The sequence below is a fragment of the Camarhynchus parvulus genome, chromosome 3, assembly GCF_901933205.1.
Source record: "Camarhynchus parvulus chromosome 3, STF_HiC, whole genome shotgun sequence".
Classification (NCBI taxonomy): domain Eukaryota; kingdom Metazoa; phylum Chordata; class Aves; order Passeriformes; family Thraupidae; genus Camarhynchus; species Camarhynchus parvulus.
In genome coordinates, this window is record NC_044573.1 from 89,116,175 (window position 1) to 89,138,510 (window position 22,336).

The 22,336-nt window shown below is 40.6% G+C and overlaps 1 long non-coding RNA gene and 1 other non-coding gene across 2 annotated transcripts; both read left to right on the forward strand.

Annotated features, from left to right (window-relative positions):
- The first annotated feature begins 1,535 nt into the window (after nucleotides 1–1,535).
- On the forward strand, nucleotides 1,536–11,290 carry LOC115902234. The gene is made up of 7 exons (XR_004060600.1): nucleotides 1,536–1,575; nucleotides 3,284–3,333; nucleotides 3,710–3,779; nucleotides 4,343–4,422; nucleotides 5,626–5,655; nucleotides 5,979–6,031; nucleotides 6,634–11,290. It is a non-coding gene; the product is annotated as an uncharacterized LOC115902234 (long non-coding RNA).
- On the forward strand, nucleotides 6,376–6,445 carry LOC115902857. Its single transcript, XR_004060651.1, has one exon. It is a non-coding gene; the product is annotated as a small nucleolar RNA SNORD50 (small nucleolar RNA).
- Nucleotides 11,291–22,336: the final 11,046 nt, after the last annotated feature.

Below are 22,336 nucleotides of genomic sequence, written 5' to 3' on the forward strand. Positions count from 1 at the left end.
AGACAACCCAGAAATAATAAAAAAATCCCCCTGCCAAGCCTTCCACTAGACCGGGTTGCTTGCAGCCCCATCCAACCCAGCCTTGAACACTTCCAGGGATGGGGCATCCACAGCTTGTCTAGGTAATCTCTTCCAGTGTCCCGCCACTTTCACAGTACAGAAGTTCTTCCTAAAGTCCACTATTAGATTCACTGTGGAACAATATCCTTAGACTATATGTGTAGAGTGAGAAACTGCAGAAAGCTCAGTTTTTTGCCAGCTGTGGGTAGGAGGAGATTTTTCAGCTCTTACAACTTGTAATGTTATACAGGGATATAGTATCAAAAGCTACTTCCAAAAAGTAGAAATGGGTGCGCCTGTGGTGAATGTTTCAGAAACATCTAATTAGGTTGAAGGAAAGTTGAGCCATACCTTCACAAGGTTAACCAGTTGGGTGCTCCAGGGAACAAGAAAAGAAGATAGATATAAGAAACAAGTATTCACTCTGGGGGCCGCTGGGAAGCTGCGTGGTGGAAAAGGACCTGGGGGTGCTGGTAGCTGAACGTGAGCACTGTGTGTCCAGGTGGTCAGGAAAGCCAATGGCACCTGGCCTGGATCAGCAATAGTGTGGCCAGCAGGGCCAGGCAGTGATTGTCCCCCTGTACACTGCAGTGGTGATGCCACACCTCGAGTGCTGTGCCCAGTTCTGGGCCCCTCACTAGAAGAAGGACAAGAGTCCAGAGAAGAGCAACAAAGCTGGTGAGGGGTCTGGAGTACAAGTCCTGTGGGGAGTGATTGAGAGAGCTGGGGGTGTTTAGCCAGGAGAAAAGGAGACTCGGAGGTGAGTGACCTTCTCATCACCGCAACCCCCTGAAAGAAGAGTGTAGCCAGATGGGGGCTGGCCTCTTCTCCCAGGGTATCAGCAGCAGGATAAGAGGACACAGTCAGTCATAAGCTGTGCCAGGGGAGGTTTAAGCTGGACATTAGGAGGAATTTCTTCACAGAAAGGGCGATCAGACCATTGGAATGGGCTGCCCAGGGAGGTGGTGGAGTCACCATCCCTGGAGGTGTTTAAGGAGAGACTGGATGTGGCACTCAGTGCCATGGTCTGGCTGACGTGGTGGTGCTCGGTCACAGGCTGGATGCGATGACCTCGGATCTTTTCCAACCTTATTGACGCTGTGATTCCTCGGGAAACACGTTCTTTAAGTTTGGGAGGCGACCTGCAGCAGGTCGGTTCCTGCCCTCCTTTTAAAAACTCGCATAAAGCCGCTCAGCCTTTTAAACATGAAACCCGTAAGGCAGACCAAACGAACAGCACCGAGCCCGGCGGCCGGGCCCGTTCATCCCTCCCATGGCGGCCACACCGTAGCCAGCGAGGCGGGAGCGCGCGCCGGCACCTCAGCGCCCGCCCCTCCGCGCGCCCCGCCAGCCAAGCGCGCTCCCGCGCCAGCTCCGCGCGGCGTCTCCGCCCCTCGGCCCGCGCGGCAGGAGGCGTGGCCAGCCTCGTTCCCACCCCGCAGCGTACATATAAAGCTGACGAGCGCACGGCCCGCCCCCTCTTTCCCCGCGGAGCGCCTGATATGGTGGCGCACGGTAAGGCGGCGTGGGATGCGGTGTCTGCCGCTGCCCCGGCAGGGGTGGGAAGGGAGAATGGCTTTTTCCTTTTACTTGAACCTTCGGGAGGATCGCCCGCAGGTTGCGTAGTGCTTGAGGCTGGAGCCGGCAGGAGAAGCTTTCACCCTTGGAGGCGCGAATAGAGCCAGGGAAAGGGCGACCATAATCCAGCTATGGGGCCGCAGCCGCCCGTGCGTGGCGCCCTGCTGAGAGCCGCGGAGGTGCGAGGGGACTTAGAGAGGACTACATGTCTCAGCATGCCCCGCGGGAGGCTCCGTGCCGGAAGCCGCATCCCGAGGCGCGGGGCAGGCTGGGAGCGGTAGGCGGCGGTGATCCGCGTGGCGCCGCCGGGCCAGCGCCATTTTGATCCCCACCCGTGGCAGCCGGGGCCGGGGCGGCGGTGCTGCCCTGCCGTGCCCTCAGCCGCGGCTGCCCGTGGCACTGCGACAGCCTTCTGGGTTCGTGTGTAAAATACTGGATAAGGCAAAACCACCTTGTTCATGTGGCAGAGGGTTGGTGCACATGCAGACAACTAGACTGTGATTGACTATTAATTAAAAACAACTACATAAAATCAATCAAAATACACCTGTTGCTTTCCACAGCAGGAGATAATTACCGGTTTTTTTTTCTTCTGAGGCTTCTCAGGAGAAAAATCCTAGAAAAAGTATTCAGAAAATGTGTCTGTGACAGAGACCCACAATATTTAAGTGATACCTGATGTAAATCATGAGATTGTGTTTTAACTAATTATATTTTCTTTATATTTTTAAGGCAATGGCATCACATTTGTTATAAAAGTAAACCACTGTCACCCCAAGGTGCTGACAGAAGCCTATTGTGTGCTTAAGATGCCTTTTTGTCCCCTCTCTGAAATGCTGATGTCATTGAACCCATAGTACTTCAAAAAGAACGGGAAATCCCACTAAATATATCTACAATTCCAGGCTCTTACCTGCAAGCAAAGATTAGGATGTGGGTGGATTTACATAGGAAGTTGTCAGGTGCATTCATTGTGTGTTTAATTCGCTTGTCTGACAGTCTGAGTCACACCTTAGATTACTGAACAGTAAATTTTTGGAATTTAAGCCATTAGTACCCTTGATTATTGAGTTCATTACACTCAGTAAGCATAAAGTTTATTGCATGCAAGAAGTGGAAGCTTTCTATGGCTTTAATTGTTTTGTGATAGGGAACAAAATGTGTGATAGCTTACCTTTCATGGCCCAATGCATTTACTGGGTCTGGGTAGTACAGAGAGATATTTTTAATAAGCACATTCACGTGATAATGTATTGTCACAAATTTCTTAAGCTGCTTGAATTGGTGGATTTTGATAATTGCTATGTGATTAAAACAATTCTCTAAACCAACTTAAATCAGTTCTACAAAGTGATTAAAACCTTTCCTTAAAAGGTCTTTGGACCGAGGTTTAACAGTGGGTCTGTGCAGTTATTTCTACAATGCTTTACATACGCGATTTCATGTGGGTGTAACTTGAAACCCCTTTGTTGCTAGAAACTGCATTTCTTGCTGCTTTACTCCTGCAAGCTGGTGATGTAGTACTTAACATGCTGCTTCTAGAGATGGTGTTGATGATCATTGCCTCATAATGTGTGTGACTTGCTGGCCTGGTAATGCAAGTCTGCTGATTTCAAGTTGTAAGGCTGTCCGTGTTTGTTTTTAGGTGTGATGGAGAGGAGTATTTCATTGGTGCCAAGTACATTGTACATTAAGGTAACAGCTCTGGAATTTTTAATGATGCTCTAGAAATGCACTTTTGTTTTAGACCAAGTCAATAAACACTTGTGTTTCATAACTTGGTTTCTGTATTTGATGTCTGTCCAAGTATGGGAAATGCCAGAGAGTTGTCAGTTTTGTGTGGCTACTGAGCAGGACAGAAAGAAAAAACTACATTGCTTTTTCATTACTGCCATCAAAGTGATAAATAATTTGATAATTTTTGCGTGTGGTGGTCTTTAGGTTAATGTAAAAGTCAGTTTTTACTGCTTGGTGATTATGTTTCTGACATGGTAACATGAGAGATGATGCTAGACCACAGCAAGAGATGTTTTCTAGTTTGAAAGATAATTTTGCTTATTTTTAATTTTAGCACCTCATGGAAGGACCATCCCAAGTAGAAGAATACTGGGTACACACAAGTGGATTTTCCTCAAAAACGTGTATGTTCTAAATGATCAGTGGGGATAAATTAACAACAAATGGATTAGAAAAAGATGCATAGGATTAAATTAGTAGTTATATCATTAGCTTTAAAATTGAGATATAAGTAATTTTAGGCATCTTTGACATGATCTAGAACTGCGTGAGCTGGGGGTTTAGGAATAGATATTTATGTTGGAGTAGTTGGTAAAATGCCTGTCCTGAAGTGTTCATACTAAATTTCAAGTTTACCTCAGAATAGCTTTTAATTGTGAATTTGAACTTTATTGGGAAATAAGTATAAAATAGTGTTTAGTCAAAAAAAACCAGGACATCTGGACGCTTATTAATATAAATAAGCAAATGCTCCCATATTTTAATAGAAATGTCTATTCACTTTTTAAATGTATAGTTGTTATCCTCACTATTTTGAAAGAAAGAAAAAAAACTCCAGGATCTGTATTCGTTTAAATTTTACTCAAATGCTTATAACCGGTTGTTATAAAAGTAGAAATTGGTTGTTCTTACTGACTTATATTATACATGAACTTGTTGTAATTTGGGATTTTACTCAAATTTCTAGAATGGCTTGAACAGTTTCTAGTGATGACAATGTGACATGTCCTGAAGGAAGATTTCCTCGCAACAGGAAATAAAACAGAGGTAATATTTATTGATTAAACAGCAGACATTTTTTGTTGATTATAATTTATTCCCTTTATAGTACATTGCTAGTGAAAGAGGTGAAGGTTGTCTTGTGAAATATATGACTGTATGAGTGGTGTTACAGTTCCTGTCACTGATACTTGCAGATAATGGTGAATCATGCTAAAACTGCCAAACCTGGTACATTGATGAGCAACTTCATGAGGGTCTGGCTACTGAGATCAAACCACTTTCGATTTTTCAATCATAAATCATCTGAGTTGGTGTTGGTTTAATGCTGTTGCTGTGTACAAGTGAGGTGCCAGCATGCACCAGGCTGTGAATAAGAATGTTGGTGCAATATTTAAACCCACCTCAGGTCTGTGTTAACAAAATAAGTCCTCTGTTGCAGAAGCTTGCGTCTTTAAAGAGCAGAGAGGAGGAAGTGTTAGACTTCAAGTATTCTGCCTTAAAGTGGGTAAATAACAAGCGCTAGTCAGGTGTGGTCAGGAAGTGTTGGTGGTGTTTGAAAGCTAGTGGTGATGTTTGCACTTCAGTCCTCTTAGGACCGTTAATTTAGGGCTCAGATGTGAGCATTTAGGAAAAGTTATGTTAATGACAAAGGTGGAATTTGATGGTAAATTGCAGTGAATTCTAAATTAAGCTGTTTCAGCTCCAGAGATAAATTACTTCTAGGGCTGGTATAATGTACTTGAGGAAAGCAAAAAGAATGCTCACAAATGCTTACTGTGCTATAAGAATAATAGCAGTGGTTTCTCAAGAACTTCATTCCCACCTAAGTATCTGAACTTAACATTTTTCAGTGAAATTTGCTTTACTGCACTGGTGTTTGGGTCCACAGGCTGGTTTTAGTTTAAAAGTTAGAACCTAGAGAAGGGAGAACATCTCATTTTCCTGTGTTGCTACACATCCATAACTTTATTCTACTTCTTATTTAAGAAAGGTACCTTTAAATACTTAGTTAGCTACCAGTACCTTCTTCTGAACAACAGGTTTTGTTCTAGTATGTGAAGTTCAAATGTATAAATGAAACTTCTTGCACAGCAGTGATGCTTATAAGATGCTGTATTGTTTAGACAGTAGGATAGCAAGTACTTTAGCAAGTAGAAAGGGGAATGACTTCATGGCTGACCTAGAGAAAAGTTGGAAATAGCAAACCTTGTTAGTATTAACTAACCAGTGCATTTTATGTCTTTGCAGAGATGCTTGAATGCTGTGTCTAAATAGAAGGTATGAATTCCAGTAAATACTATTTTTGATCCTGGTAAGCAAATTGCCAGTATCAGATATCCTGATAATTAAGTGTAATTCCCCCTTCCTGTCATAGTTCATACCCAGGTTGAGCAATAGCTGGGCAAGAGAAGCGAAACAAATCTTACAGTGACATGACTACACTTCTGATTGAAGGTTCACAGAACTTGCAGTGTGCTGATACTAATGCAGCACATGTTTAATAATGTAGTTTGGTCTGTATAAGAGGCTAAATAGATGGCAGGTTGTATTTTGAGTGATGAAAGAAAGCTGCTCTGAACTATTAAATGTCTTTTTTACAGGAAAACGTGTTTTATAGAAATCAAGTAGGAACAAGTGCTTTTGGCTTATTCAGGTACGTAAGTGAAAATCTTCTTAACATTTTCTGGTTCTAAGTCTAAAGTAACTGTGTTTACAGTTCAGATCTTTTTGCATTGTGATAGTTACAAACCTAATTGATCAATTGATGCAGTAAGTCATAGTTGGCATTTACAAAACACTTGTTCCCCAAGCACAGTGTGAGCTGATAGCTGTGCCTAACCTTGGTTAGCTTTCAAACCTACATGAAAAGTTTTAAACAAATGTACATTATTACTGATATATAACAAAATGTTAGAGATTGTAATACAAAAGCTAAGCAATCAGAAACTTTACAGCATATTTCCTACTAAATTTTTTGTTTATGTACTGATTTTGTCTCATCTGTGATGATCCTATCCCGAACCTGAATTCCTGTTGAAAAGCTCTATACGGATCCGGAATCTGAGACGAGACCAAAATACTTTATTTAAACTTTCTGGGAAGTATTAGTCTTTGTGGGTTTAGGTTTTTTGTTGGTTTGTTTTCGTTTCTTCAGAATTAGCAACATATTAATACAAACTGTTGTGTGCTTACTTGCAAATTGAAATTTCTACCTTGGATGAACCATTTTACTTAGGTCTTGTTCTCCTTTTTCAGTGCTGAATTGGAGCACTTTGTCAGAGCTGCCTGACAAATGTGGATGATGTAACCAGAAGGAGGTGTAACACCTGAAGAGATATTGTGGCTTGGAGTGGGATGCCACGCTTTTAAAAGCCTGCTAAAACAGCTTCTGTTTGTTCAGTAGATACTGTCTCTGCATATTTAAAACACCGTCTTTCCAAAATACTGAGCTGTCTTCTGTCGGAAGAGTAGCAGTAATATTAGGGATGGAGTATATGGAAAACCCCTTGATTATTTACCCTTTTAAAATACCTTATGGGTACACAGTGTTGCAGATACTAAAGATCTGTGATAACTCAGGACTGGAGCTCACAGGCAGGCCCTGTAAAGACAGTGAAAGCAAAGAAAAAGACAGTGTTTACAGTTTGCATCACTGTATCTACTGAGGGAGTGAGGAGTTGGGGTTTTATGGGACTGCCCTTTCAGCAGGAGAAAGCTAGGACCACAACAGTGGAACTGCCTTTTGAGGAATACACTGGCAACAGTACTTGCTTGCTCTCTGGGGGAAAGAGGTTGGTTGTGGGAAAAAACAGTTACATACATTGGAACTTGGGCTTTTGTCTTGGTTTGAAAAGTCTGCTAAGGAAGGCAGGAGCCTCCATTGAAATGGAAGTTCAGGGGCTTTCAGGCAAAGATATGGGAGTAGGAATAACAGTTCTTTATTCGGAAAAATAAAAGTAAAAATGCAGTAATACAGACCAGCACTGGCAAGTGTCAGAATACAGCCTGCCTGACAACCCTGTTGGTCAGGGCATTGGTAGCAGTCTGATTAAATGGTGGCTGCAAACCTCCTGGAGTGACAAGTGCAGTTCTGTTGAAGCAGTGATCCTGTAGAAGGCTATAGTTTTCCTCTGAAGGTCCAGTGGTGGTGTAGATGGGCATGGTCTTCCTCTGGGAATCCAGTGGAGAAGAAAGCTGCTCCTCTGGGAATCCAGTGGGAGAAGGCTGACTGTGGTGTTCCAAATCTCAGATTATATCCAGGTAGGAATGCTTGGCTCCTCCCTCTGGGTGGAGCATCTGACAATGGGATCAGTCATGGCAATGAGAGCCAAAGGCCCATTAACAGAAGATGTCTTCCTGGAGGGAGGATTGGCTGTGGAAGAGATAAAGATAACTGCCCCATCTCTAGCAGATGGCGAATAGAATACACACCCTCAGCTACATCTTCCAGCCTAAGCTGGCTTTAAACAGTCACTTAAAAAAAGCTGGTGCTGTAATGACAGTAGCAGCAGATTTGCTGTATTCAGCAAGCTGTCCCTTTCACAGGAATGAAGAATCATAATTTGGTCACCAAAAGTAAAGTAAATTTAAAGACAGCTCATGGTGTTCATGAAGTAAAATTGGCTTTGAAGCATGACTTTGAAGCCTTATTGTCAGGAATTCTTTATAACAGCAGAAAAATGACAATAGCATAATGAAAAATTCATAGACCTATTACTGAATCAGTTTGAAATGGTCCAAAATGTATAAAACAACCCTAGAGTTCATGGGATGCACCTGTTCATCCATGACAAATTCCATGTAAAGTCCAGTTTTCTGTCAAAGTAGTATGAAGTATAAACACTACCAGGAACAGCACATAAAGCATTGGAAATGTCAAAAACAAGTATCCATCATGCTACTGAAGTGGATGCTAAGGATCTGACTGAACTCCAGGAGTGCATTGGCTCACTGAGCATCTCCTATGGTTTGCTTATTAAGCATCGGCCAGCTACTTTGGCTAAAGGCTGCTCCTTTTGAGCAAGGAATGGTAAATCGGTCTATTGAATATCAAGATCTGCAGAAATAAACTAGAACATAGCTTTCTCTTCATTGCTTTCAATAATACTTGTTTCTGTTAACAAATGTTACTGAGGATGGTGTGTTTTTTCATGTGCTATGCTTTGTACATGCTTTTGAATAAAGATAAGGATGTTAAAAGTCATGGCTGTTGCATGTCAGCTGTGGATCGCACCATGGTGTTCCTTGACTGCTTGTACTTCTCTAGAGCTATGGAGGCAGTGTGGCCTTGTGCTGACTGGTGCAGCATGTACTGGGCACACAAAGCTTCATGTTGTGCTTGAGTGACTCCAGGACCGAAACTACTGACTGCATACTCAAGAAGTCAGAAGGTAAGATTAGTATCAATCTTCTGCCCACTGCAGATCTACAAAAAGTGGGTGCTGTTAACAGCATCTAGTAGAGCTGCTTGATTGGTAAGTGTAGAAGTTGTCAGTCCTAGCTGTGTCTCTTCTGGATGTTAAGGTCTCAAAGAGCAGAGAGATGGTTGATAGAGTAGCAGTATTTGGTAAGTACTTTGTTAGGTATTCAAAGGCATACGTGACTTTGTTACAGGATCAGAAGAGTGGCATGTGTTTTTGAGAATAAAGGTCAATAAATAAAATCTTCAGGCTAATGTTAATACAGAATGCTAACCTTTAAAGAGAATGCTATATATATGTGCAGTAAACTTGGTGAAAGAGTGTATCTTGTGATGCTGGGGATGAAATAGAATAAGGTTTAGGGTTGTGGGTGGCACTTCAGGTACCCAAAGTACTTCATGACGGCCTGGCTCTGTGTTCTAACGCATTTGTTGGGGATGATCTGGAAGGTAGGATTGTCAGCAATAGATAAAGAGTGCCAGGAAATAAAGTTACTGCATATGAGTGTGGTGGAGGTGTGTCTCAGAATGTTAAATCATGAAAAAGATTGGTGCCTCAGCATATAAAAAAAGGTAGATGTGGCCAATGGTAAGGTATATTAAATATTGAGCTGTAGAGCTTTCTCAAGGAACAATCCTGTACTTCAGAGCTACTGAAAATTGGTAGCCAATAAAAAAATGTGTATTAGTAGTATAGGGTATTGAGTGTTTACAGACGTGAATTAGTGTTGTAACCATGACATGTTCCAGAGGATTTGGTTTATAAGACCAGTGAAAATTATGTAGCAAGGTCATTTTTATCTGATGGCTTAAAGATGGCTTTTTTGCCTTGTGGGAGGGGGTTAATATGCTTTCAAACCAGTTGTGGAATTCTGGTACATTTTCTGGAGTGATGTTTAATACAAGTGAGATAAGGAGATAGTAGTGTTCGAGAGTTACTGTGTGACACATTTGGAACACGTGGCATGAGATTTCTCTGCAAAAGCATTTCATGAAACTACAGGTTTACAAACCACATTGTTAAATTCAAAGCTTTTAAGATTGTGCAGTAAACAGCATGAAACAATTTTGCTGCTCTTGTGCTTTAGTCCAGTGAAGTCTTGTGCTAACATTAGTGGAGAGCTGGAAGTGTCACATGGCTGGTGGGCTGTGGTCCAAGTAATCAGTGGTTAAACTGTTCTGGAATGTTGCTATTTATCAGTCTTAGTAACTGGGCAAAACCAGCAGAGACTTAGTTATTAAATGAATGTTGAGCTTACAAGAAAGAGAAGTACCTTGCAACCGCATGGCAAATTCGAGAGTAGCTCTGCATAAATGCTTTGCTATGTTTGAAGTAACAAGGTCCTTATTAAGGTGGGAGGTTTTGTCTTGCTGAAGAACTTGTCTTACTGGTGAAGGCTGTGATCTATAATCAAGAGTTGCAAGTGAGTGAAACTAAGCTAGCAGTGGTTATCTTGCCACAGCACCCACACTGCTATGTGACTGCCGGTGCTTGTGTGATACCTGCTTGAAGTATCAGATCCCAGTGAACAGGAATTTCAGAATAAGCCATGCTGTCTGGCTGCCATCCTGCAGAAGAGTGTGACTGGCTGCTGCTGTATGGTGTGCTGGTGTTGGGGTTCCTACCATCTTTCCTGCAGGAAAGCTCTTAACTGTATAAATTTGCCATTTGAAGTTTGGGGTATGTGTTCTGCCATAAAAATTAAAAACCAGAAATGAGTTGATAAATCAAAGCATTCTATAGGACATTCAAACATGGATGCAGCAGAATCAGCAAGTGTTTGACTTTGCCCAAAGAGAAAGGTATTAATACTAAAGAGTGTTCAGTCCTAACTTTGGTAGCTTTTCTTCATGCTCCCTCCCTTTGTCCCAGAGGACAATCTTTGAGCTATCTTCTGGAGTATGAATGAATTTAACAGAAAAATAATAATTTCAGATTAGTGGAGTACACATGGAGGCTTTATATGCTATGTAAATGCATGTCTAATGATGTGCATTCTTTTTTTTTTTTGGGTGTTACAACTGGTTTTACAAGCATTTTTGCTTGTCTGCCCTTGTATTTCCCTCAGAGGATATAAACTGGAAAAGTACAATTAGCATGATGAATTCTACTTCCTCTCAAACATCATGTGGCTTTTTAGTTGATAGTCCAGTTGAGCTATCAGGGCTATGAAGACAGTACTTCTCTGCCATTGTCTCAAACTTCCTGCAGGCTCCGGAGGACAAAGTGGTGTTTGATGCTCAGAAGAATGGCTGTATTGAGTGGGACAAAGTCTGCCTCGTTCAGTATTCTGTCTGAGGATGACCAGTACAAGGAACAGGAGAAGTATACAGAGTCTTTCCAGCAGTTTTCTTGGGAATTTTCTGAGATTTTCATTTGTGTTTGAATACTACTTTGCAATTATGACCTATCTCCATTTAAAAAGATTTGAAACATGAATGATATGTGGGCTCTAAAATCGATGAAGTAGTGGATATGTTAATAAGTGTAGGGAGGGTAGGATTGGGAGGGGGCTGAAGTAAAAGCTTGGTTTTTTCCCCCTTTCTGAAGCTGCTGTCGCTTTCTATTCTCATGTTACTGAAAACAGTGGTAAGTGAAGTTCAGTGAGGGCCCCTGTGCTAGGACAGCCTTGCTGTTTAACTGAGCTGTGTTGGGTGGGAAAACATGAAGTACTTATGTGTGCTCTTATCCCTGAGCTATGCTTCAGGCTTCTCACCAGCCCAATAAACACTATCTTTTTCCCTGAAACTGGAATTCTCTGTAACTGAAGGAGCACTCTCCCAGCATCAATGGTACTAGTTTTATAGTGGCAGGTGAGGAATGATTAATATCTGTCCCAAAATGAAGTTCAGTCTTTTTTTGTGGAAAGAAAGAGATGAATGGACTGTAATAAAACAAAATGCTTAGACCTTTGAAATTGGTAAGTTGATTGGAAAGTAAAAGTATTTTTAAATAGTCTTAAGATCACTGAAGAAGAATATACAGCTATTGCTATATCTGGGTTTCATCTCACCTTGACAAAATAGGAAATAATTTCCTCTAGGCTTACCTTGGTTTCTTTCAGAGCAAGGACTATTGCAGATACTAGGGTCCTGTGAAAAACATTTGAGACTTAAACTCTTGTGTGTCTTGAGGTTTAAGCCCTGCTAGAAACTAAGTACCACATCCTACCTGCCCTTGTGGGATGGAGAGGAGAATATGAGGAAAGGTAAAAGCAATAGGTTGAAATGAGAACATAATTGAAATTAAACATAATAATTGTACCATAAAGGAAGACAACAAAGAGAAAGCCCAAGATAAGGAAGTGATGATATACAATACAATTGGTGATCACCTGCTAACATACCCAGCCTTGGGTGATGGATCAATGCCTCTTGGCCAGCTTCCCCCAGTTTATGTACTGGGCATGAAATGCTAGTATAAAATATCCTCTTGGCCAATTTGGGTCAGCTGTCCTGGCCTTGCTCACTCACGGCTTCTTGAGCTCCTCCTGACTTGCAGAGACTTCTGGTTGTTGCTAAGTAGTGCTACCCCAACATCCAACCGTTATCAACTCTAGTCTCATAATGAATCCAAACCATGGCACTAAGAAGAACCAGCTACTGAGAAGAAAACTACCTAACCCAGCTGAAACCTTGATGGTGTGTTAGCTCTGTCTAGTAGTTAGGTCATTTTCTGCAGCAAAAAATACAAGCAAAATTGCTGTCTTTTGTTTCATGCACTCCACCAGAAAAGTACAATATTGAAACATGGTGAGGGGCAGTTCTTAATGTCATTTTGACTTCATAACTAAAACAGTTTAGGGTATGATTATTCATTCCCCAGAGTATATTAGAATAAGCATTTTCTGAAAGTAGTTGGACTATGTAGTTTCTGATCCTGATAATTTTATTAAACTGCCTATTTGCTACTGCAAATAGAAAGAGAAGTTTGGTTTGTGGGAATTAGTGCTCCTTTCCCTCTTCCTGTTTCACAGATTATAAACCACACAATATAAAAAATTTAATGGCAGGAACAGGAGTTACCTCTAAAACATCTTGAAACAGCAATTTATAATAGATACTATTTCAGTGCTGAGTGCTTCCTCAAAAATCTGCATGGCAGGGAATAGTGTCTAAGCTTTTGAAAATGTTTCTGAAGTAGTACTCTTACACTTGTCTGAACTGGCTTGTCTTCATTTACATGTACTTCAACTTAATTTCTGTTGCTAGTAAGAAGTTGTTCAGTATAGTTCTGCTAATTTGACATACAGGATGTAAGGCTGCTGGAAGCTTTTTTTCCGTGTAAAGAGATCTTAATATGGTGATCCTCTGGCAGGACTTGGCTGTAAGGTGTTTTGCTGTGTTTTTAAATGCTATGAGAAGATGACTGGAAATTCTATGAGTACTTTCTCCTGAGAGTATTATGTAGTTTCTAGTTTTATAATTGAAAAAATAATGCTGAAAAACTGTAGCAACTGCTTGATGTATTTTCTATAAAAGTGCAGTCCCTTTATTGAGCTGTGGTGGATATGGGAAAATCTAAAGCGTTTACCTTACAAATATAAACAAATGTGATTTTCTAGGAGCTGCAGATGTGAAGAAACCTGTGGCGTAAGGACCATTGACTTCCTGATGGCCTTTGCCTGACAGCACTAACTTTTAAGGGAAAAATAGCCACTTAGTTTTGGTTTTTGGTTGAAGAAGCTTGAGAGTGACCAGAATGGTTCACTATAATGAAACTCTCTCACCTTCCTGTAAGAGAAGAAGAGGAATTCTGTTATTCTGAGCAGCGCTCCTGGAGGTACTCTGTCTCTTGGTTTTGTCTGCTGGTTTTTTTCCTAAGGGCTACTTGGAGTTCTCTAGTTGTGATTTTTTTCACTGAGGTGAGACCAGGAAATCCTAAAGTATTGTTGACTATCAATTACTAAAATGCATTTAAAATGACAAAAGAAGTATGCATATTTGGTCTCTCCTGAAGTTACATCTTTTATAGAAAACTCAAACTTCTACAGATAATCTGCTCTATCTCCCACCATAAAATTTCTTACTCTGGGCCAAGGTTGGGACCTTGGTGTCCAAAACTTTTATATTGCACTCAGTTTTGTCACAGTCTCTTAAAGATACTATTCCTCCTCTTCTATACTAGTCCTATATTGCTTTCCTTTTAACAGTTATGTGTGAAACATAAAAAACCCATAAAATTCTGTAACACTACTACATAAGCATTCAGTATTAATCCCAGAAGGGCTGTAAGAATATATGAAACTTCTGTGAAGGGAATAAAAGAAAGATCTCTGGGACTCGAGGATAAAGTAACAAAATTGGAATATGTGATGAGTTTTAAGAAAAGACCAGCTCCTGTAATTGATGGGATTTGACAGCCGGGATTTGCTCTTCAGAAATCAGAGACAGAGCCTGCAAATGCAGATCTGTCAGTAAGGACACCTAGCAGGGCTTCAGGTTGTTTTAGATATGGAAGGGAAATACTTCTTTCTCTACTTCTGTGTTCATACTGAGCTCTCTGCTGGAAAGTTTCAGGCTATAAAGTTGGTGTTAGGAAAAAAAGTGGAAGGTGAGTATTATTTTAAATAAAAACCTTTCTATACTCACAATTAATGTAATAGGGCTAAAACTCAACTGTACTTTGTATAATATTCTCCAAAAAGCCATAACCATTTTTCAGAAATATCTCAATTTTGCAGAAATAGGCTTGGTTGAACTCGCTCTTCTCTCCCTGACTGTTTTGAAGTTTGGCTGGGAAACAGGCACCTTGAATTCATTAAAAAGGCAGAAATTAACGTCTGTGAAGATGACAGCCTTTTCTATAGCAGCAGCAAAAAGGACTATCAGCAGAATTGGCATCTGGCCCTGGAAGCAAAACATTCTGAGCTTCTGCTAAAGCTTCCAAAAGAAGCATGGTAATGAGGTTTTAGAAAATTCCTGGGCTGTCTTGATTTCATATACAGTCTAATCCTACTGCTCAACTTTGGTGATTAAGATAAATAATATAGAAAATACTGTCTTGGGCCAAGCAATGGTAAGTTATGAAGCATTTATTTTCTGTGGTTCACAGAGATAGTCTCCCCTTTTGCTGGGATTTAACCTTAACATGAACATAGTCATTGTTGGGGTGCATAGACTCATTGCTTGCTAACACATCTGACTAGCAGTTGGGATGTCAGAGGCTCAGAGGGAAAGCTGATGTGTTACCAGCACTACTATCAGCCTAAGCGTGCAAGAAACCATTTGTGTCACCTTCGCTGGGCCGTAGAAAGCAAGTGAACTTCTAAGCTAGGAATGTCTCACGTTTGGGGTTTGTTGTGTTGTTTTTTGTTTTAGTGTAGATTGGGGGTTTTTGTGCATAGCTTACATAAGTTTCTACTTTAATAGCTTTCCCTTCTTAATTCTGGTTCTACTTTTAACCATTTTGCACTGAGACTGGAGCAGTTTGAAATATTTTCAGACTAAAAAAAAATTATACTTTCCTCACTGCCTCTTTTGGCTGCAGCAGGTCTGTATCAATACTGTTGATCTGAAATTTGGTAACAGTTTTCATGCATCAAGCTTACTAACCAGGACTGGTCTTTTAATAGATGTTTAAAGGGATAAAAGTTGGCACTAAATTACAAACCTTTGCCTTTTAGTGTACACAAGATCATCTCTTGGGTAAGAATTATTTTATAATTTTTCTTCTGAGACACATAAGATGTGGATGTGGCAGTAAAATCTACAAATGCCTGACCTGGAAGGGTCTGAAAGAATTTAGAAACTTCTGCAGTTAACTGTCATCAGTGATTTTAACTGTTTTTTTATGGACATGCTCACTCAGCTATTTTTATTGATTTTGCTGTAACTAAGAATTGATGTATTGGCAGTAAAAATGCATATTCTCACACAGTTGCATTGTCTCCTCTTGCTGCTCAGTATGTGCGTCCAAACACTGCTCTCCATTGGTACATAACTCCAGCTGGAAAACACAAGAGCTATTAGAAGTGTTTTGGTTAATTTAAATGTGGTGTCAATATACAAGTTCACAGATTTATTAGCCAGGTATTTACCCAGTCATAAAGTGATTTTTTTAAATTGACCCTAATACGTTTAAGTTTTCAAAATGAAACTTCCCTGTAAATGTTCTTACTTACTGCTATTTTAAGATCTGAACTTTAAAAAAGAAATAAACAACGTTTTACATTTTTTACAGGATCCAAACTAACTGCAATTTTTTAAAAAGCAGATTAAAAGCATAATATTCTTTATCTGTCCCCTGCAGATCACAGAATAGCAATTTATTTTTTCTAGTTACCAGTTGCCGTGAAAAATTAAAACTTTGCTTCTCTAAAGATCTAAACCTGTGCTTCTAGCAGCACAATACAGCTGCATTAGTTGTACCAGGTTTGAGCACAGGTTTTGTTGCCTGCACTGCCCTGTGCAAAACTATGAGGAGATTCCTGGTAAGGCTGCACAAGCTGGAAAGGGAAAAGTTATACACATGTGCTGAACCTCTATTTTAGGTTAAGATCTAATTCTAGTATCACTCAAGGCCTATGTAGAAGTAGAGAGTGGATCTTTGAAAAGAAGATTATTGAAAAGCAGCAAGCACAGTCTGAGGTACTGATAGAGTCAGAGTTTATCCCTGTGCTCTGGTCTGATGTTTGTGCTGTAAATGAGAATTCCCATAGGGCAGCATTCTCCACATATGTTTAAGAAATAAAATAAAAAATCATTTGTACAGAAAAGGTTGTATTGTCTGCTCTTGGGATCTGCAGAAATGCTGCATTTTGGTAGTCACTTCTGCCTTGCACCTGGCAAGGGTCATAAATGTGTGTGTGTGAGCTTGTTCTATTCTTACAAGGACCTTGAAGACACAAGGTTATTTGGGCTCACCCATCCTTGAAAGGATTTTTAGGTTCTTTGGTTACATGCTAAGTAGCCTGGAACACTTGACCTGAAAGCTGTATATTGCAGCTGCTGCATCAGACACTTTCCTGAGTAATCAGCCATGGAATTACCAGCCAACTAAAAAGGCCTGGGACATAAGCCCAATTTCTGGCTACTGATCATCCATACCATAAAGGGTTAATGCAGTCTGACAGCTAAAGCCTGGGCAGCAGTTTAATATTTGGGCATGGATTACAAGTTAAGGTGGGTGAGAGCTTAGCTGTGGGAATGCAAGCTGTGCTCTCCATATTTGCCTTACATCTGGAGAGCAGCCCATGACCTGTCCATCTCCTGTATGGCTGTGGCCATTGTGTCTGTGGTGTGCTGTGCTTCCCTCTCCTGGGAAAGATGCCCAGAGCTGCAGAAGAACATTCTGTGACCCAGTGACATGCTGTCTGCCTTCGGAGATGGGCTTAGCGCAGTAAGTAACTTACATGGGGTTAAGTGGATCCCAAAGGTCTCTTCCCTTCAGCTGCCTTTTACAAGGGTGCCAAGTACTGGAATCCTTACAGCTGCTAGGCAGTGCAGGGATGTAAGGGCCAAGCTGGATGTGTGTCTGGGGTGAAGGAAGGGCTAAATACAGCAGTAAGTTCTCTATTGACACTTTCATTTGTGGCTGTATTTGGTGAGTTGCAGCTTCAGCACTTGGCTACCTCACACTGCGCAAGTGGACAGGACAGCACCACTGTCCTGAGATGACTCGGAGATGTTTTGAAGATGGATATTGATGAGGAATGCTCTCTGCAGTTCTCTTGCATGAGTCCTTCTCATATGGCAGAATGCACTAGGACATTCTTCCTCCAACCTTTCCATACTAATTTGAGGAAAATAGGGCAGGATATGGGGTAACTCTCCTGTCACTTCTTTGCTGAATATCTTGTCTCCTCTTTCCATGGAGCTTTGCCAGGCACTGACCTAATGGTAGCATTCCACTAAGAGCTTTAAAGCATCAGATGCTTAGGATAACAGGAATAGAAAAGGCAGCAGTTGTGTCCTAACTCTCGCCCTTGTATCCACAGCAATAGTAAAGCAATGTTTTTTGGTCAGATTGGGAAGCCTTTTTTCATGGTTCCTCCACCCTTGATAAACTTGTGGCTTATTTGTATAGGAAGCTTGTGATTTATAGGTCTATAGTGGAAAGAGGAGTATGTGATTAGAGGGAATTTGGAGGAACATTTGCATGTATGCTTTTCCAAGAAGTGGAAAGGATTTGGGAAGAAAGGAAGAGATTAGTGATTGCGTGTTCTCCTTGCTGCAATGACAAGGTATTTCAATTGTTAGACTGAAGAGCAGAATATTCTATTTCCAGTGGTGGATATTGGCTAATAGAAAAATACATAGATAGGGCAAGCATAGATATGATATTATGTTCTGGTATGCTCCCCCAGTTTATGCAATTCCTCTACTAATTTCTGTTGCAAAATTTAAATTGGGATGATTATCTCTATCTCTGCATTTAGCAATTTTAGATGAGTATTTCTTCCATTAATTAGTTATTTTGGAGGTTTATGGAAATACCTACAACTTCATGTGCCAATGCATTCCCCCAGCTTTAGCTCTATGTGTGTAAAAGTAGGGGTTTTTGTTTGGCTATCTGCCTGTTTGATTTAATGTTTCCTGGTTCTTCTGCGGGAAGAATGAGTGAGCAGTTATCCTCTAGTTTTCCCCATGCCACTTCTGACTTGTAGGCCGCATTATGTTTCCTCATCTGTCTCATCTGTACCGAAGGTATAGGTTCTGAATATCTTAGCACTGCTTTTTTGCCAGTAAGCATGTGCCATTTGTAGTTCTTTGTTGCGAGGTTGGGCCTATTTTCTGAGTGACAATAGTCAGTTTGGGATGGCTTTCAGTTGGCATTTCCATAATACATGTGGAAGTGACTTCACTGTCTTCTGAGCATGCAAAAATAGTGCTTTCCTCCTCCAGTCCTCTTTCAATACTTGCACGTTAGCCTACAGCATACTGCAAATACATTGAATTCTACAGTGATTGCTCTGAACCCTCAGCTGGTAAACAACTGTTCAAACCTTCTAATATAAGTTAGAAAAAAAACGTAAAGTAGTAACAGAATGTGAACTAAACTACCTTCTGCTGCTTCTCTTGTGCCTCTTTCTTACAAAGTCAGCTCTGGAGTCGTTTCTTTGGAGGTGGATGTTCCTGTTGTTTGGGGATGATGTTGACTGAGAAGAGGCAGAGGCAACACCAGTGACTGATATTGGAAAAAAATACTTATAACATAGATACTTTACAGAAATGAGCAGTTTGATATCCTTTCTTTCACAGGCAGTGTTGCTATAGCACAGACATAAAACAAAACTGAGAGAAGAATTTAACACCTTCAGTCTACACATAAAATTCAACAGCATAAGAATTCCTGGGAAAGCCTCATTCTTCCTCATTGCCACTTGTTCTCTGCCTGCAACTATCTGGGCAAATATTAAGCAGAATGCAGGTGATTTCAACCTCAAAAGCCTTGAAATGCATTGTGTCAAGCCTGTAGGATCAGACTTGTCTTCCATCTTGCAGAACTGGAGGAATTAAAAATTAGTTAAAATTTAGTTACTTTGGGTTTTTGACTGGGTGAGGAGGGGGGGAGGGGGAAAGAAGCATCAATTCATGGATAGAACTGGATCCAGGGTAAAGAACTGTATCACAGAATCTGTCTGTCTGATCCAGCAGGCCCACCGCATGCTCAGGTCCATGTCCAGACAGGTTTTGGATGTCTTGGACAATGGAGACTCTACAACCTCCCTGGGCAACCGATGCCAGTGCCTGGTTACTCTCACAGTGAAGAAGTGTTTCCTGATGTTCAGAGTATTTCAGTTTGTGCCCATTGCCTCTGGTGCTGTGAATCATACTGGATTTGCAAATGCTTTGTTTGCTCCTTTTGTTTTCCTGACTTAGAAGAAGTGGAGTGTTTGAAGAATCAGCAGGATCAAAGTTAACTTTAGAAATAGTTTAAATATAAGGGGGATTAACCCCAATTTTAAGAAGTGCTACCCTGCCTAGATTTGAAAAAGTTTGAATATGCACAAAGGATATAACTGGAAAGAATGTTTAAAGAAAATATTACCATTAGTTATGTTAGTAAAGTTTCTTTGCTGAAATCATATGACCATTTTAGATGGTAAGCTACTTTTTGTAGAATGGAAGGACTCTCAAATCTGCATATTAAAGACTGAGACAGTCACATATGAAAAGTATTTTTCTGAATAAAGTTTCATATATGTGATCATCTCCTTTTCATTAGTTTCTGACTTGCATTTTTCTCCTTAGAGACACAGGCCTTGCATTTTGTAATGGAACCTATCTTTTAAGACAGTGAATTTGACTGATAAAAGGGAAAAATAGCATAAACTTTTAATTAGACAGGTATTTCCCCAAATAGCTTTATTTTACCAAGGATCTCGCAGGGCAAATAGGCCACTAGTCAGCTGTGCACTACCTTGAATAAAATACAGACAGCAATTCTTTCCTGAAGTATCTTTATTATATATAGATATATTAATAACTTGGCAGCCTTACCAAGCAGGCTAAGGGCAGGGAATGGCTTGAAAAGCACACTGCTGAGAAACCCCAAGAGTGGCTCGTTAATTTCAGAATTCTGCTGTGGCAGACACAGCACAAGGGGCTTGGTTTGTTATTACAAGTGATGACATTTGCTGCATGACCAGAGTGATCCACCCTCTAGGGCTGTAGCTGGTGCATTTCATAGCTCAAGTTCAGTGAATTCTACAGACAAGCCTCAATTTCTAATGAGTACACACTTTGGAAGGGTGAGGCATCATAAAACTGAAGGTAAGATTCCTGTTGAGTTTCCTAGATTTTTTGTTCTTTGTTTAGGATATGATTGTTTAACTGTATATAAGTAGCTCCAAAGCAAAAAATAGTCTCTTAGTCTATTTGTCAAATTAAATTTATTTTTTGCTGCTTTATCTGTGCTACTCTGTAGTTGGTCTTGTTGTAATTGCTGGTTTTACATGGATGTGCTGGGAGGAACAGAAGTCCAGCTGTGGCTTCAGTGTGATTCTGCAATGGCTATAAATGGAACAGAAGCAGGCAGGGTTTTCATATACCAGGAAAATTTAGGAATCCAACACAAATTTCATTATGGTGAGAAGCTGTCAAACTTCCAGGTATGAGCAGAGAAGCTCCTCATGTAAATCTAAGTCACCAGGTAAGTACCTGCAGGTGTTCTTGGCAATGGTATTTTTTCAATCAACGTTTTACATGGTTAAAAAGAAACACCCCCACTGGTTTCATGGATGTTTTCACAAAATTACAGAATATTCTGAGTTGGAAGGGACCCACAAGGATCATTGAGTCCAACTCTTAAGTGAATGCAGGGATTAAGCCTGTGACTTGGTCTCATTAGCATGATGCTCTACCCAAGTGAACTAATCTCAGGGTTTTCCTGGGCATGCCACTTTTGGCTTTGATATTAGGCCTAATAATGGAACTATATTTGGAGGAATTGTGTGTTGGACTCTGTGCTTCCTGTTTTCTATGCAAAATTTCAAAGGATCAAATAACTGCAACTCTGGGTCCGCTGTGATTTTAAGTAAGGGTGCAAATCTGTTCACTGCATTAATCCTAGTATTTTTACTGGTTTTGGTTCCATTTTATGTGGAAAAAGTTAAATGCATAAAAAAGTTTTCCTCTAAAAATGGGCCTGAAAGCAGGAGTTACTTTCTCAAGAGTTTGCCACCTACAGTTAGTCAGACTGGCTGAGAATTATAACAAAACACAAGAAGTTGCACCTCAACACAAAGAATAATTTCTTTACATTGAGGGCAGCAGAGCACCGGAACAGGCTCCCCAGGGAGGTTGTGGATCTCCCTCTCTGGAGAATTCCAAACCCAGCTGGACATGTTCCTGAGCAACCTGCTCTAGGTGACCCAACTCCTGGCAGGGGATTGGACTGGGTAATATCCAGAGGTCCCTTCCAACCCTAAAGCTGTGATTTTTCACTGTTTTCAGTAGCTCCAGACAACAAAAGCATTTATGAAATTTAGGTAATATTCTGGACCACATCTGTACTGTAAACGTAACACTGAAACACCTCCTGTAAACATCTGAAAACAACATGCTTTGGTGCAAATCCTCCAAAACTGGAAAAATTGGAAATGTGAAAAAATGCTCCCCAGGGTTGTTTTTGAGAATATTACTTTCACTGCCCAGCTGACAGCTATGCTCTTGGAAAAAGTTATTAACTTTTGAATGGAAAAAAGAATATGTATTTTTATGAAGGATATGTTTAAAAATACCATTCAGGTTTCCACTAGGAAAGTTAGCTTTTGTTTTACTAATTTTTTTTTCAGGAGGTTTCATTTTTGTAAAAGTGGAGCAAAGTCAGAATAAAAATTACCTTTTATCAAATTTTTGAATTAAAAATTAGCTGGATTATTTGTGTACATCTGCCTTGTATTTGTTGCTATTTCAGACAAATCTGAGTGGTCCAGCTTTTAATGGTGTCTTACTGAATCGAATAGTTGAAGAGATCTCTTTTTTTTTCCTTGTATCACTGAATACCAGCTGTATGTTTCACATATTTATACGCCAGCATGTGAGCGTTTGTTGACACTGAACTAACCCTGTAATTGTCTGTGCTTGTTCCAC